The 18231-nt window shown below is 45.8% G+C and overlaps 1 protein-coding gene and 1 long non-coding RNA gene across 2 annotated transcripts in view; both read right to left on the reverse strand.

Moving 5' to 3' along the window:
• The window catches only part of LOC125727368 (protein NLRC5-like), a 479373-nt gene that overhangs the window by 145638 nt on the left and 315504 nt on the right, over nt 1-18231 (reverse strand). The gene's annotated exons all lie outside the window — the stretch shown is intronic.
• On the reverse strand, nt 167-4727 carry LOC125727371 (uncharacterized). Its single transcript, XR_007388728.1, has 3 exons — nt 4714-4727; nt 3247-3360; nt 167-243 (listed from the first exon to the last, which is right to left on the reverse strand). It is a non-coding gene; the product is annotated as an uncharacterized LOC125727371 (long non-coding RNA).

Here is an 18231-nt window from a genome sequence, read left to right on the forward strand (position 1 = left end):
TTTGTCTAAATGCACATTTACCTTTGATCTGTAGGAATAGGTCCATCTCTGAAGTTGAGTGGTAGAGGCATTGACCTGTCACTCTTCAGGGAAACACAGCTGGGTACAGGGGAGTCTGCTCTCTCCATCAGGACACTGTGGGCAGTTAGAGGAAACAAACCCTCATGGTATAAATATAATTCATACAATGGGGACGGCATCACACTGCTGGGTACAGGGGAGTCTGCTCTCTCCATCAGGACACTGTGTGCAGTGAGAAGATACAAACCCTCATGGTATAAATATAATTCATACAATGGGGACGGCATCACACTGCTGTTTATCCTTCTGCTCTGCCTTCATGTACTTTGATATGCTGGGAAGCTCTTGATGTAAACTGACTTATTTAGTCAGGTATAATGTGAAATAGATTGTTTAAACTAAAATTTAAATTCCTATGTGAAAGGTTTAGTGTCTCTGTTAAAAACCTCCATAACTAGGTTTTTGCTTTTTACCTGTAAATATATTTATTTGTTTATTTTTGTTATGTGGCCATTTTCTATAGGAGGGATGATCTGTTACTCACCTCTAGTATAAAATAACTGGCTGATTGTGGAAGAAAAAGGCAAAGATAGAAGATGGCGAGGTCTTTTTATGAAGCTACACATATTACAGTGCTGCCCACTGACCAGCCCTAGCTAGGAGCCCAGGTTACTTTATGTTATGGCCTGACTATAGACCCAGAGAGACATGCATGCTAGTGGGCTGTAACACTCTTACCTCTCAGTGCTCTTTCTCTTACACCCCACAGGGGGGCGTATTTCATGGCTTGCACTATAAATGTTGGGACTCAGGGCCACTAGTGCTCTGAGGCCCCCTGCAGCCCGAGGCCCTGAGGCACTGGCCCCACTGCCCCGGTCCATAACTCAGCCAAGGCTCCGGGGGCTAAACATTAGTTTTGCCTGTGTTCTAAATAAATAACATCAGATGTTGTCTAAATTCTAAAAGGTGATGGAAATTGTTAATGATAGTAGTTTATTATTTAAGCCGCACAGTTTGATTCAACATAATAAACTGAAGCCTTAGTATGAGCACGATCTAATGAATTCATGAGAGTGCAATTATTTATCAGAACAGAAGCATCGATCTCACAAGCTGACAATCTATTGTTGAGTCATTCTTTAAAGGATAAGCAGGAGGAATCAGGAACACCTGCTGCTCTGTGATGAGGACTGAAATTTAAAATCCACTTTGCAATTAAATAACTTCCAATTCCCGCTCGTAGGAAGTCAGGTTTTACAGTAATCCTCATCCATTTACATCAGATGTTATTTATATAGAATATATACAAAACTTGTGTTTAAATTCTCAAGGGTTATGGAATTTGATAAAGGTAAAAATGGTTGCATTTATTATAAGTGTTTTTTCCTCATAGCTTGTATGTGTCTCTGTGCCATTTGACTGAGAGTCTGAGTGTTTTAAACAGCGTTTGTTTAAATGCACATTTACCTTTGATCTGTAGGAAAATGTCCCTTATTGAAGTTAATTCGATTTCCGATTGACCCGTCACCGACCCGTTCTGTTTATGCCCAGCCCCAGCAGAGTAAGTCTCTGGGCCTGTGATCGGAAGGTCGCCGGTTTATGGCCAGCCTCAGCAGAGTAAGCCTCTGGGCCTGTGATCGGAAGGTTGTCGGTTTATGCCCAGCACCAGCAGAGTAAGCCTCTGGGCCCGTGAAAGGAAGGTCGCCGGTTTATGCCCAGCCCCAGCAGAGTAAGCCTCTGGGCCCATGATCTGAAGGTCGTCGGTTTATGCCCAGCCCCAGCAGAGTAAGCCTCTGGGCCTGTGATCGGAAGGTCGCCTGTTTATGCCCAGCCCCAGCAGAGTAAGCCTCTGGGCCTGTGATCGGAAGGTCGTCGGTTTATGCCCAGCCCCAGCAGAGTAAGCCTCTGGGCCTGTGATCGGAAGGTCGTCGGTTTATGCCCAGCCCCAGCAGAGTAAGCCTCTGGGCCTGTGATCGGAAGGTCGTCGGTTTATGCCCAGCCCCAGCAGAGTAAGCCTCTGGGCATGTGATCGGAAGGTCGTCGGTTTATGCCCAGCCCCAGCAGAGTAAGCCTCTGGGCCTGTGATCGGAAGGTCGTCGGTTTATGCCCAGCCCCAGCAGAGTAAGCCTCTGGGCCCGTGATCGGAAGGTCGCCATGTTTATGCCCAGCCCCAGCAGAGTAAGCCTCTGGGCCCGTGATCAGAAGGTCGCCATGTTTATGCCCAGCCCCAGCAGAGTAAGCCTCTGGGCCTGTGATCGGAAGGTCGTTGGTTTATGCCCAGCCCCAGCAGAGTAAGCCTCTGGGCCCGTGATCGGAAGGTCGCCATGTTTATGCCCAGCCCCAGCAGAGTAAGCCTCTGGGCCTGTGATCGGAAGTCCGTCGGTTTATGCCCAGCCCCAGCAGAGTAAGCCTCTGGGCCCGTGATCGGAAGGTCGCCATGTTTATGCCCATCCCCAGCATACTAAGCCTCTGGGCCCGTGATCGGAAGGTCGTCGGTTTATGCCCAGCACCAGCAGAGTAAGCCTCTGGGCCTGTGATCGGAAGGTCGCCGGTTAATGCCCAGCCTCAGCAGAACAGTCACATGTCTTTGGGCCCTTGAGCAAAGTCCTTAACTCCCAGCTGGACAGGAACCAAAACCAGGCTCATGAAAATTATAAATTTACCAACAAAGTGAGTGCAAAAATGCTGCCTTAATTAGTTTGAGTAAATCCTATAGAGTGGTTCTGTGAAAGTTGGTAGACTTAATGTTTAATTAAAACATTTTATACTTCATTTCCAAAAAGGAGGCAAATTTATGTCAAAAAAACATCAGGTCAAATGGTAAGATTTTACTTATTACTTATGTATTAATTAACCACAGACTAAATAAAAAGAAAACATCCATTGATGTGATAACCTGCCCGTTCAGTAGATTAAGGCTCTCAGCTGACTTCACTTTATTGCTGCATAATGTTGCTGAGCTATAATACTGATCCAGTCACTGGCTTTTAAATATTTGCTGATTTTAATTCAAATAGCAACTTTTTTTGGCCATACAGTGTAGAACACAGACAGTAATACAGACAGAACATCTCTTTAAATTCTCAAAGCCAACTGTATTTCACAAAGTTAAAAAAATTATACATTCAATATAAAGTTTCTTTCCACATAGATTGCATGTGTCTCTGTGCCATTTGACTGAGAGTCTGAGTGTTTTAAACAGTGTTTGTCTAAATGCACATTTACCTTTGATCTGTAGGAATAGGTCCATCTCTGAAGTTGAGTGGTAGAGGCATTGACCTGTCACTCTTCAGGGAAACACAGCTGGGTACAGGGGAGTCTGCTCTCTCCATCAGGACACTGTGGGCAGTTAGAGGAAACAAACCCTCATGGTATAAATATAATTCATACAATGGGGACGGCATCACACTGCTGGGTACAGGGGAGTCTGCTCTCTCCATCAGGACACTGTGTGCAGTGAGAAGATACAAACCCTCATGGTATAAATATAATTCATACAATGGGGACGGCATCACACTGCTGTTTATCCTTCTGCTCTGCCTTCATGTACTTTGATATGCTGGGAAGCTCTTGATGTAAACTGACTTATTTAGTCAGGTATAATGTGAAATAGATTGTTTAAACTAAAATTTAAATTCCTATGTGAAAGGTTTAGTGTCTCTGTTAAAAACCTCCATAACTAGGTTTTTGCTTTTTACCTGTAAATATATTTATTTGTTTATTTTTGTTATGTGGCCATTTTCTATAGGAGGGATGATCTGTTACTCACCTCTAGTATAAAATAACTGGCTGATTGTGGAAGAAAAAGGCAAAGATAGAAGATGGCGAGGTCTTTTTATGAAGCTACACATATTACAGTGCTGCCCACTGACCAGCCCTAGCTAGGAGCCCAGGTTACTTTATGTTATGGCCTGACTATAGACCCAGAGAGACATGCATGCTAGTGGGCTGTAACACTCTTACCTCTCAGTGCTCTTTCTCTTACACCCCACAGGGGGGCGTATTTCATGGCTTGCACTATAAATGTTGGGACTCAGGGCCACTAGTGCTCTGAGGCCCCCTGCAGCCCGAGGCCCTGAGGCACTGGCCCCACTGCCCCGGTCCATAACTCAGCCAAGGCTCCGGGGGCTAAACATTAGTTTTGCCTGTGTTCTAAATAAATAACATCAGATGTTGTCTAAATTCTAAAAGGTGATGGAAATTGTTAATGATAGTAGTTTATTATTTAAGCCACACAGTTTGATTCAACATAATAAACTGAAGCCTTAGTATGAGCACGATCTAATGAATTCATGAGAGTGCAATTATTTATCAGAACAGAAGCATCGATCTCACAAGCTGACAATCTATTGTTGAGTCATTCTTTAAAGGATAAGCAGGAGGAATCAGGAACACCTGCTGCTCTGTGATGAGGACTGAAATTTAAAATCCACTTTGCAATTAAATAACTTCCAATTCCCGCTCGTAGGAAGTCAGGTTTTACAGTAATCCTCATCCATTTACATCAGATGTTATTTATATAGAATATATACAAAACTTGTGTTTAAATTCTCAAGGGTTATGGAATTTGATAAAGGTAAAAATGGTTGCATTTATTATAAGTGTTTTTTCCTCATAGCTTGTATGTGTCTCTGTGCCATTTGACTGAGAGTCTGAGTGTTTTAAACAGCGTTTGTTTAAATGCACATTTACCTTTGATCTGTAGGAAAATGTCCCTTATTGAAGTTAATTCGATTTCCGATTGACCCGTCACCGACCCGTTCTGTTTATGCCCAGCCCCAGCAGAGTAAGTCTCTGGGCCTGTGATCGGAAGGTCGCCGGTTTATGGCCAGCCTCAGCAGAGTGAGCCTCTGGGCCTGTGACCGGAAGGTCGCCGGTTTATGCCCAGACTCAGCCGAGTAAGCCTCTGGGCCTGGGATCGGAAGGTCGTCGGTTTGTGCCCAGCCTCAGCAGAGTAAGCCTCTGGGCCTGTGATCGGAAGGTCATCGGTTTATGCCCAGCCTCAGCAGAGTAAGACTCTGGGCCTGTGATCGGAAGGTCGCCGGTTTAAGCCCAGCCTCAGCAGAGTAAGGCTCTAGGCCTGTGATCGGAAGGTCGTCGGTTTGTGCCCAGCCTCAGCAGAGTAAGACTCTGGGCCTGTGATCGGAAGGTCGCCGGTTTATGCCCAGCCTCAGCAGAGTAAGACTCTGGGCCTGTGATCGGAAGGTCGCCGGTTTATGCCCAGCCTCAGCAGAGTAAGCCTCTAGGCCTGTGATCAGAAGGTCGCCGGTTTATGCCCAGCCTCAGCAGAGTAAGCCTCTGGGCCTGTGATCGGAAGGTCGCCGGTTTATGCCCAGTCTCAGCAGAGTAAGACTCTGGGCCTGTGATTGGAAGGTCGCCGGTTTATGCCCAGCCTCAGCAGAGTAAGACTCTGGGCCTGTGATCGGAAGGTCGCCGGTTTATGCCCAGCCTCAGCAGAGTGAGCCTCTGGGCCTGTGACCGGAAGGTCGCCGGTTTATGCCCAGACTCAGCCGAGTAAGCCTCTGGGCCTGGGATCGGAAGGTCGTCGGTTTGTGCCCAGCCTCAGCAGAGTAAGCCTCTGGGCCTGTGATCGGAAGGTCATCGGTTTATGCCCAGCCTCAGCAGAGTAAGACTCTGGGCCTGTGATCGGAAGGTCGCCGGTTTAAGCCCAGCCTCAGCAGAGTAAGGCTCTAGGCCTGTGATCGGAAGGTCGTCGGTTTGTGCCCAGCCTCAGCAGAGTAAGACTCTGGGCCTGTGATCGGAAGGTCGCCGGTTTATGCCCAGCCTCAGCAGAGTAAGACTCTGGGCCTGTGATCGGAAGGTCGCCGGTTTATGCCCAGCCTCAGCAGAGTAAGCCTCTAGGCCTGTGATCAGGAGGTCGCCGGTTTATGCCCAGCCTCAGCAGAGTAAGCCTCTGGGCCTGTGATCGGAAGGTCGCCGGTTTATGCCCAGTCTCAGCAGAGTAAGACTCTGGGCCTGTGATCGGAAGGTCGCCGGTTTATGCCCAGCCTCAGCAGAGTAAGACTCTGGGCCTGTGATCGGAAGGTCGCCGGTTTATGCCCAGCCTCAGCAGAGTAAGCCTCTGGGCCTGTGATTGGAAGGTCGTCGGTTTATGCCCAGCCTCAGCAGAAGAGTCACATGTCTTTGGGCCCTTGAGCAAAGTCCTTAACTCCCAGCTGGACAGGAACCAAAACCAGGCTCATGAAAATTATAAATTTACCAACAAAGTGAGTGCAAAAATGCTGCCTTAATGAATTTGAGTAAATCCTATAGAGTGGTTCTGTGAAAGTTGGTAGACTTAATGTTTAATTAAAACATTTTATACTTCATTTCCAAAAAGGAGGCAAATTTATGTAAAAAAAAACATCAGGTCAAATGGTAAGATTTTACTTATTACTTATGTATTAATTAACCACAGACTAAATAAAAAGAAAACATCCATTGATGTGATAACCTGCCCGTTCAGTAGATTCAGGCTCTCAGCTGACTTCACTTTATTGCTGCATAACGTTGCTGAGCTATAATACTGATCCAGTCACTGGCTTTTAAATATTTGCTGATTTTAATTCAAATAGCAACTTTTTTTGGCCATACAGTGTAGAACACAGACAGTAATACAGACAGAACAGCTCTTTAAATTCTGAAAGCCAACTGTATTTGTGACGCCCGCTCCGTTCGCTCCTCGTGTGTGCCACGCCCCCTAATTACCCACGTGTGATTTCCTGATCGTGCCCAGTCGTGTCTTGTTTCCTGCTGCCTTGTTTCATGTATTTAAGTTCCTGATTTGTACTAACCCGTGTCTGTCATTGATGTTAGTTGGCGTTACATGTCTCCGGCTCCCAGTCTGTTTAATAAACCCCAGTTTACCCCGACTTCCGCCTGCTTTCTGCCCGTTCGCCTCGCACGATCGCCGCTCTGCCCGTGATCGCGAGCGTTCCCGTGACAGTATTTCACAAAGTTAAAAAAATTATACATTCAATATAAAGTTTCTTTCCACATAGATTGCATGTGTCTCTGTGCCATTTGACTGAGAGTCTGAGTTTTTTAAACAGTGTTTGTCTAAATGCACATTTACCTTTGATCTGTAGGAATAGGTCCATCTCTGAAGTTGAGTGGTAGAGGCATTGACCTGTCACTCTTCAGGGAAACACAGCTGGGTACAGGGGAGTCTGCTCTCTCCATCAGGACACTGTGGGCAGTTAGAGGAAACAAACCCTCATGGTATAAATATAATTCATACAATGGGGACGGCATCACACTGCTATGTACAGGGGAGTCTGCTCTCTTCATCGGGACACTGTGGGCAGTGAGAGGAATCAAACCCTCATGGTATAAATATAATTCATACAATGGGGACGGCATCACACTGCTGGGTACAGGGGAGTCTGCTCTCTTCATCAGGACACTGTGTGCAGTGAGAGGAAACAAACCCTCATGGTATAAATATAATTCATACAACGGGGACGGCATCACACTGCTGTTTATCCTTCTGCTCTGCCTTCATGTACTTTGATATGCTGGGAAGCTCTTGATGCAAACAGACTTATTTACAGTCAGGTATAATGTGAAATAAATTAAACCTAAAATTTAAATTCCTATATGAACGGTTTAGAGTCATTTATTTTAATATTTATTTATTTGTTTGGTTCTGTTATGCAGTAATTTTGTATGGGAGGGCTGATCTGTTGCTGGCCTCTAGTATAAAATAACTGGCAGACTGGAGAAGAAAAAGGCACAGAAAGAAGATAGCGAGGTCTTTTCATTAAGCTACACATATTACAGTGCTGCCCACTGACCAGCCCTAGCTAGGAGCCCAGGTTACTTTATGTTATGGCCTGACTATAGACCCAGAGAGACATGCATGCTAGTGGGCTGTAACACTCTTATCTCTCAGTGATCTTTCTCTTACACCCCACAGGGGGGCGCATTTCAGAAGCAGCTTCCTCCATTTTTGTGCTGATCCAGACCAGATGATTCCAGCTGGGGTCTCTGTGAACATGAAGGGTAAATAGATACATACATAACCAACATCTAGTCCTCAGCAGTTTTTCATCGAGACAAAGCACTGAGATTCTATTCTGACACATTTCATGTCCAGGCTGCAGACTGACTTTCTCCACTAGTACTGAGAAAGTTACTGAAAATTTTAGGAGCATCAGCACATAACTTAGGCACAGCACTTATATCGACGTACAATGCAACACATCTGAACTGCATTACTGATAAATGCTTTGGAAATAAATATACAATTTACAGAAATCTCAAAGTGACGTTTTACTTTAAAGGAGAAAGAAAAAAGTGAAGTAGCGCTTAAATCAATGGCACCGCCGCTCTATAGAAGTGTGTCATACATGTTAATTTTATTATTAGTTGTGTCTGTTAACTATAATCTTACCTTGCAATAAAAATATCTTTATTTTTTCCAGAGTCTTATTCGTGTGTCTTGACAAAATGGCGATTCCAGCTTTAAATCACTTTCACTTTCATTTACAAACAGGGAATGATCCGCTTCGTGTGAAACGCGGAAGCTGTCTGAGCAGAAACGGACGCGGACTCAGTGGCACTGCGGACCGTTTTGGGGGGTTTTATCCATGTGACTTAATAATAAACGATAAGCGAAAGGGGACAAGCTCCGCCGCCACATAATTCTGTCATAACGCACATTCTGCATTATATTTCTGCTTATAAAACGCGGTAGTGCAGTGACACTTTACCCACGATTAAATAACGAGTCACTATTCACATCATTCTTTATTACGAATTAGTGCAAAAGCACCCTGGCACATGTTGTCCTTTGCATAGTGAATCCCAGCTGCTTCTGGTCATATTGTTCATCCAGGGACACGGTGATGTCACTTGGGACCTATGACGTTATATTTGTGCCTCATTCCTGAGCTCATAGACAGAATTTCACAAGCAACATACCCGCTCCGCGCGCTCAGCTCAGCCTGCACGCTCGCTCACCTCGGCACAGCGTCACATTTATGCCACAATAATTAGCCAATCGAAGACCCGAAGTAGCTAATTCCTGATTGGTCAGTCTCCTCTACAATCACTACACTCCTTGACATAAGGTGACTAGAAGAGATAAATTGCGCAAGGAAACGCGGAAATTATTTTAGCTATTGGAGGAAACGGAACGTTAATAATATACACTGCTCAAAAAAATTAAAGAAATACTTTTTAATTAGAGCATAGCATCAAGTCTATTAAACTTCTGATATATTGATCTGGTCAGTTAAGTAGCGGAGGGGGTTGTTAATCAGTTCCAGCTGCTTTGGTATTAATGAAATTATCAACAGGTGAACTAGAGGGGCAACAATGAGACGCCCCCAAAACAGGAATGGTTTCACAGGTGGGGGGCACTGGCATTTTTCCCTCCTCATCTTTTCTGATGGTTTTTTCACTAGTTTTGCATTTGCCGATGGTCAGTGTCACTACTGGTAGCATGAGGCGATACCTGGACCCTACAGAGGTTGCACAGATAGTCCAACTCCTGCAGGATGGCGCATCAATACTTGCTATTGCCAGAAGGTTTGCTGTGTCTCCCAGCACAGTCTCAAGGGCATGGAGAAGATTCCAAGAGACAGGCAGATACTCAAGGAGAGCTGGACAGGGCCGTAGAAGGTCCTTAACCCATCAGCAGGATCGGTATCTGCTCCTTTGTGCAAAGAGGAACAGGATGAACATTGCTGGAGCCCTACAAACTGACCTCCAGCAGGCCACTGGTGTGAATGTTTCTGATTGTTTGACAGACTTCATGAGGGTGGCTTGAGGGGCGAACATCCTCTAGTGGGCCCTGTGCTCACTGCCCAGCACCATGGAGCTCAATTGGTATTTGCCATAGAATACCAGAATTTGCAGGTCTGCCACTGGCACCCTGTGCTTTTCACAGATGAGAGCAGGTTCATCCTGAGCACATGTGACAGACATGAAAGGGTCTGGAGAAGCCATGGAGAATGTTATGCTGCCTGCAGCATTGTTCAGCATGACCGGTTTGGTGGTGGGTCAGTGATGGTCTGGGGAGGCATATCCATGGAGGGACGCACAGACCTCTACAGGCTAGACAACGGCACCTTGACTGCCATTAGGTATCAGGATGAAATCCTTGAACCCATTGTCAGACCCTATGCTGGTGCAGTGGGTCCTGGGTTCCTCCTGGTGCACGACAATGTCCAGCCTCATGTGGCAAGAGCATACAGGCAGTTCCTGGAGGATGAAGGAATTGATACCATTGACTGCCCCCCACGCTCGTCTGACCTAAATCCAATAGAACACCTCTGGGACATTATGTTTCGTTCATCCGATGCCACCAGGTTGCACCTCAGACTGTCCAGAAGCTCAGTGATGCCCTGGTCCAGATCTGAGAGGAGATCCCCCAGGACACCATCCGTGGTCTCATTAGGACCATGCCCCGACATTGTCAAGCATGCATACAACCACGTGGGGGGCATACAAACTACTGAGTATGATTCTGAGTTGCTGCAATGAAATTTCGGCAAAATAGACTAGCCTGCCGCATCATTTTTCACTTTGATTTTCAGGGAGTCTTTGAATTCAGCCCTCTGTAGGTTGATAATTTCATTTCCATCAAATCCAGCATAATTTTTTCCCCATTGAGATCTGATGTGTTTTCAATGTGTTCCTTTAATTTATTATGTATTTGTCCTTCAACATAGTGATAAGCTGCAGCACCAATAAAGTACATATTCATACATCAAAAGCTAACAAAATAGCTAACAGATACAGAAACTTCTAAGCCAACACAAGGTGCTAATTCATACTTGTTTTTCGTCACATTGTGTACAGCAGTAATTGGTCTGCATTCTCTAAAGGTTACAAGGTCACTCTCTACACAGTTTACACCAGCTGCTTAACAGACTCCTAATGATTACATTCTCTGTGCGTTATGACGTGCTAAATAATATTCCATAACAGCTCTACAGTACGGGGTTGCTGTTTGGTTAAAAGTATATATATTACATCATTATTTAGAAAAAATATTGCTCTGCGTGTCTCATGTTAGTCACCATCAGAATCACAGTGGTGACACGTGTATTGAACCTGCAGTAATTCCCCTGGGTTTACGGGGGGGCAGACGGACACCGACAGGATTCATGGTGATCATGTGTTTCTTTTAATGACAGCAGTCAATATAACAACTGAACTGAACATCAGAGAATTTCTTTTTATGACAATTATCCACAAAGTGTGCAGCTTTTGTCACTGCAGTGTATCTTTCTGGCTTCTGGAAGAACATCTCTACAGCCTCCTGACATGGGAAGTCAGAGGCGTCTGGCCCATTTACTGAGATCCGCATGCAGGCTGCAAGATGGTCTCCTTGCAGCCTATTGCGGATGTTTGTCTCGACCAGCAAATACATTAACTGTTAGGCTTTAAAAGTGATAGCTGATAGCTTAAAATAGTGATAGTTTAAAGCAGAAAATCCCATTGTGCTACGTATTTATTACCCTGTTCATGGTTGAGAGGTCCCTCTCACAGTTTGCACTGCTGACCGGGTGTTTGACGCGACATATTTTCCGATGCGCGCTCTCTGTCCACTGGGGGGAGTGTGCTCACCTGTGTGCGTGCACGCGTGTCTGTGCACACGCATCGGGGTGGAGCTCCGCCATGCGCGATACAGATACAGAGATAGACTTGTAAACACGTGACCGTGTAGAGACGAAAAATGACAAGCTGTGTAAATAAGATAAATAACAAAAGACTATTTAGTTTGTCTAAACGGACAACGTATAGACGTGTTCTATAGGAAAGTTAACCTTAAATGACTGTTGCGATCTGGCGCTATATAGTAAATAAAATTAAATTACATTAACTTCACCTTCGGGGGAGGTGCCGGTGGGGGGGGCGGGGCGCCCCCCTAATATAATGGTAGGGGAAACACTGTCCTGGTGTACAGGCTTGATGGGCCCACCTTACACAGTCCATGCCAGGGGTGAGGGACATGATCCATATTGGGCCAATGTGGGTGCGGGTTTTTGGGATGACCTCTCCATCAGCCAATAATAAACCGTGCTTCTCACCTCCAGTCTTGGGGACCCACTGTGATTGGCTGACTGAGAGGTCGTCCCAAAAACCCCACACCGGCTCCCCGTGGACCAGGTTCCCTACGCCTGCTCTATGCATTTCACCCAGTATTCCTTTGACTTTGAAATGTTCTATACACACGATGCAGAAGTTTGCTGGGCTTGAGAAGTGGTCAGATTGCACTTCATATTGTACTCACCTAGCTTTTAGCACTGCCAATAGCCTCCTCTACTTTGCCTAATTGTACATTTTATTTCCCCTACTCCTCCTGGGGGGTGATGCCTGGAGACCTCAATCTATCAAGATATCCAGCACACCCGACCACCACCAGTGACGTCCCTGCATCCAGCTCGCCGTTCTGATCTTCCATGTATGACCCGCTGCCTTACCTCTGGTTGCCTGGCGATTTGAAGAAGACTCGGCATCGGCATTGGCTTGTCATCTTCCTTGCTCTCCAGTTATTTCCCAAATCTTATTGGGGACAATGTGACTTGGCCCATCTCTGGCACTTAACCATCTCTCTATTTGACTCTCCCTGCCGGCCCCTGGAGGATGGGCTTCCCCTTTGAGTCTGGTCCCTCCCAAGGTTTCTTCCTTCTAGGGAGTTTTTCCTTGCCACTGTCGCCTATGGCTTACTCACTGGGGGCTTTGGGTGAGGATGCTGTAAAGCGCTTTGAGACAATGTAATGTTGTGATAATGCGCTATATAAAAATAAATTTGTTGTTGTTGTTGGTCTGGGGGCAGCTGGAGAATCACTGTTACAAATTTCCAGACTGTGGCAGCCGTGAACAAGTTTACCTTTGAGCTATGAGCAACAATATTAGACTCACTTGTATAAAAAATATTTACACTGGTACATAGTAAAACATTTTAAGCTTTTTAGTTTTAAACTTTAAGTTTGAATAATGTAAGTACAAAGCTTGCAGTGGAATCACAAAAATAAATGATGTAAAAAAAAATACTTTCTTACCTCAAATTCTGCAGAGCTGCAGGCCAAGTTGGTGGCCTCGGTGCGGATTTGCCGGTGGCTGGTTACTGAGATGTAGCGGATATCCCCTGTGTGAATACCTCCTCACTCCTCTGGTGAGTCTTCAAACTGTAACTGAGGTGAGGTGCAATGCTACACATCGGTAAACGTGCAGTGTTGTAGAGGGTGCTCTGGCCGTTTGCAAGACGCAGTTCTGGTGATTGCATAAGTCCTCAGGGTGTTTATGCTTCTCCCACAAGTGGTGCTGTGCAGTCATTGTTGTGTGTGCCTTGCTGCACGACACTGCAGTCCGTGCTGGCAAACCGCCTTCTCAGGAGCATGAGATGTATGACAGTGAAGTGGTGCTGTGCAGTCATTGTTGTGTGTGACATGCTGCACAACACTGCAGTCTGTGCTGGCATACCACCTCCTCAGGAGTATGAGCTGGATGACAGTGAAGTGGTGCTGTGCAGTCATTGTTGTGTGTGACATGCTGCACAACACTGCAGTCCGTGCTGGCATACCACCTCCTCAGGAGCATGAGCCGGATGACAGTGAAGTGGTGGAAGACAGGAGGGAGGGACACCAGGCTAGTTTGGAAGCCAGAAGGTGGCTGATCAGCGGTGTGTTTAGGTGTCATTGTAATGATCTGGACATGTGTTGCGCAACTGGGATTGCAGTACAACTGCTGCACTTACACCAACCAAATTGACATTTAATAAGCAGCCCTGCTGTAAGTCCGACCTTTAATTTGTAATGTCCTGTGTTTTTGATACCATTTCAGACAAGGTTTTATTCAACTTTATGGCTGTTTTGGAGACTGTATACAGTATTCAGTAGAATACTTAACTAATTAAGTAGACCTAACAAATTATTTTTTAGAGTGTAAGTCGGCAGTACTCTTTATTCTTGCTTTCATAGCCCTTTCATTATGAACATTCATGAGGCTGGTGTCTTGGCTGCCCCTATCCTCGACGTACCTCTCCAGGCCCTGTTCTACGGGTCTCTCATGGCTGGACTCTGCTCAGTCTGACGCCGTCGGTCTCACCAGTCCCATGTCTGACTTGGTGTACAATGGGACCGGTCTTCTCCTGTTTAACTGCCCCAAAGGCCTTGTCCTCTGCTTCTCTGGGACTTTCCTCAAATCACGTTCTGATTTGGTTTTTCTCGTGTCCAGTCCGGCTCTCATGTTCTCTGACTGCTTTGATACGGTGCCCCTGCCCAGCCTGCTTCTCACAATCCTGCGTCAAAGCTGCTCTCCATCATCTTTCTGCTCCCCTTCAGAGTCAGCCCTGTCCAGCGCGCTGCTCCCCTTCAGAGTCAGCCCTGCCCAGTGCGATGCTCCCCTTCAGAGTCAGCCCTGTCCAGTGCGCTGCTCCCCTTGAGAGTCAGCCCTATCCATTGTGCTGCTCCCCTTGAGAGTCAGCCCTGTCCAGCGCGCTGCTCCCCTTCAGAGTCAGCCCTGTCCAGTGCGCTGCTCCCCTTCAGAGTCAGCCCTGTCTGTACGTCTCACTGCAATGCCGCCGTGGCCCCCCCCCCACGGAGATGCATCCACCTGCAGAGCCGCGGGACCATGATGTCACCACAGTTTTAGGCCCCCAGTTTCAGGATAGAACTTACGTGATCAGGGGGAATTACAAGATGTAAAGATGGAGGACGACACGGTGTGTAGTTGTCGTTGTTTAGACTGTCGTGTCACAGTAATTAAGAGCTGCAGGATCTTAGTGTTTAATAGTCTAACTAAGAGAATGTCTACAAACACTGTGCATGTCTTTATGGGTTTACAAGCAGAGCACATTGGCATGGAAACACATAGACGTTAGGGTTTCCGATTTACTGACGTGAGAATAAAAGAAAAAGTCCTTTTCTGAGGAAAACATACACATCAGTGTTACTGCTTAAATTATGAGGAAGTATTTAAAATGTTACAACTGCCAGGCAGGCAATGATTTCAAGAAAATACATTTCAAAACGACAGCTAATACCGTGTCAAACGCCATCTTTATGTCTTGTGACCATAACCCCATAACCCCAGTCGTTCTGTCCGGAAACTTGGCCTAAAACTGTGGTGATGTCACAGTTTTTATTTCTGAATGTATTGTTCAACACTTTGTTTTACTTTGCTAGAATGTATTGTTTGGTCTGACAGAAAACCACGTACTGAAAAAGTCTCATGTGTGCATGATCAATGTTATTATTATAATGGTAAAATTCCAAATCCATAAATGTAAATCTGCAGGTAAAAATCATGCTTCATTGCTTTTGACCAAAAGTTCAAACAATATATTTGCTCAATTCATCACACTTCAAATCAAGAGTCAGTCAAGACTGTAAGGGCCTGTACTGTAATAAAATAAATGAAAAAAAGCAATATGTTTTGGTGCTTTCGGCATTCCGTAAAATGGCGCCTTACGGAATGACATTTGGGGCTTGAGAGTGGTCTGGGGGCTGACAGAGGACACGCGCTCCCAGCCGCCTCCTGCAGCCAGGTACTCGTGAAATAATAGGATGACAGTGTTGTGTCACGTAGAGTTTGACGGCATTTAGGCTGCCTGACACCATCTCCTAACATGCTTTCCCATCCACAATGCTCCTCCTCTGAGCACAATACTGTCCTTCTTACTGTTGCCCCAACGCCACCTGGGGCACCTTTTTCATGCGACGTAGGAAAGAAATTCCATGCAGCATTTTTGAATCCCAGCCAGGAAGGGACAGCACAGAGGAGGAAAAGGGTCTTTATATTTTTGTGTTGTTTACTTGGACCATCTGACCAAAAGTGCACAGTATTGATATTTGTAAATCTAGCATGGATGTCTTTCAGGGTTTGATCCTTATAGGTCCAGATGGCCGCGGCATCCTGGCATTGGACTCCGAGACGATGCAGACTCCTGCCTTTTCATGTTTGTTCTAGGTCGTCTAGAACATGCCTGTATGAAGTGGGATCTGCGGAGGTTTGGCCCGTAGTGACATGATTGTACTTCTGAGCTGTACTTACAGTTCCGGGCCTCAGAGGAGCCAACATGCACAATAACTGGTGTCATTGCAGTTTGCTATCATGTTCATATACTCTGGGCACGTTTAAAGTTGTAAGAAAAGGTTGACTGCAAAAACACATCCTACCTTTAAAACAAAAAGTATAACCAAGCCAAACCACAACCAGCCTGCAACCTGAGCAAAACAGCCACAGTAACCAGCCAATCTGCAGGGACAACCGAGTGATTCCCTCCCTCTCTCTTCTGAACAGGACAGCCAAGCTTTTATCCCCAACCAAGATGTCTTCTCAGCCAACCAAAATGGGTCTTGTTAATTAAGGGGCGGGGACTTGCTTGTTACGTTGTTATCTTCAAGGCCTGTTCATAGAAGGGAGCAGAAAACTGATAGAACACAAATGATACATTTTAAGACGTAACAGTTTTTAAAAGTTTAAATGACTTGGCACCTGCTTACCTGTCGGAGCTCCTTGTTCCTTACTCTCCTTCCAGAGCTCTGCGATCCTCTGATCAGCACCTATTTAATATCCCCAGAGCAAAGCTCAAAGCCAGAGGTGACAGAGCCTTTTCAGTAGTTGCCCCCAGTTTGAGGAACAGCCTCCCCTTGCAGGTGAGAGCTGCCCAGAATGTTAATCATTTCAAAACCCTGCTTAAAACCATCTGATTTCATGTGCGTTTTATTCGCTTGATTTTGTTAAGATGGCTTATAATCTAATCTTATTTATTACTATTATTATTTTTATTTTATTTTATTGATTTGTGTTCTGGGGTGGTGCAGTGGTTAGCTCTGTTGCCTCACACCTCTGGGACCTGGGTTCGAATTTCTGCCTGGGTCACATGTGTGTGGAGTTTGCATGTTCTCCCCATGTGGTCGTGGGGTTTCCTCCGGGTATTCCGGTTTCCCCCCACAGTCCAAAAACATGCTGAGGCTAATTGGAGTTGCTAAATTGCCCGTAGGTGTGCGTGTGAGAGTGAATGGTGTGTGAGTGTGCCCTGCGATGGGCTGGCCCCCCATCCTGGGTTGTTCCCTGCCTCGTGCCCATTGCTTCCGTGATAGGCTCCGGACCCCCCGCGACCCAGTAGGACAAGCGGTTTGGAAAATGGATGGATGGATGGATTTGTGTCCTGTGGTATTTTATTTTATTAATGCTCACTGTATAGTATCAACTAACTTGTTTCCTATACTTGTACAGCACTCTGGTCAACGGAATTTGCTTTATAAATAAATTTAATTGATTGATCTCTGTCACTGTAAAGCAACACAATGTAGGTTTAATATATAATTTACGACACAGGTTAAGTCACCCCTATTTCTAAGTGGTGCCAATCTAACACACATACATACACACACACACACAATCACAGCACCCTGTTAGAGCGCATGTGCACACACACACACAAACACATACATAGCGCTGTTAGAGCGCGCGTACACACACACATACAAACACACACATACACACACATACACACACAGCGCCGTTAGAGTGCACGTACACACACACATACACACATACACACACATACACACACATACACACACAGCGCCGTTAGAGTGCACGTACACACACACAGATACACACATACACACACAGCGCCGTTAGAGTGCACGTACACACACACACACACACAGCGCCATTAGAGCACGCGTACACACACACAGATACACACACAGCGCCATTAGAGTGCGCGTACACACACAGCGCCATTAGAGTGCGCGTACACACACACACACAGCGCCATTAGAGCGCGCGTACACACACACATACACACACAGCGCCATTAGAGTGCGCGTACACACACACACACAGCGCCATTAGAGCGCGCGTACACACACACAGATACACACACAGCGCCATTAGAGTGCGCGTACACACACACACACAGCGCCATTAGAGCGCGCGTACACACACACAGATACACACACAGCGCCATTAGAGTGCGCGTACACACACACACACAGCGCCATTAGAGCGCGCGTACACACACACACATACACACACAGTGCTGTTATAGCGCGTGTGCACACACACACACCTAGACACACATATACACCCACAGAGCCGGTTAATATCGTTATGCTGATTAGATTTTTCCCCATAGTAATGGAGAGTTCACACCAAGATATAATTACAAACCTTTATTTGTGTGTGTATGTATGTATGAATGAATGTATATATACATGTATATATATATATATATAT

Source organism: Brienomyrus brachyistius, unplaced genomic scaffold (genome assembly GCF_023856365.1).
Source record: "Brienomyrus brachyistius isolate T26 unplaced genomic scaffold, BBRACH_0.4 scaffold95, whole genome shotgun sequence".
Taxonomy (NCBI): domain Eukaryota; kingdom Metazoa; phylum Chordata; class Actinopteri; order Osteoglossiformes; family Mormyridae; genus Brienomyrus; species Brienomyrus brachyistius.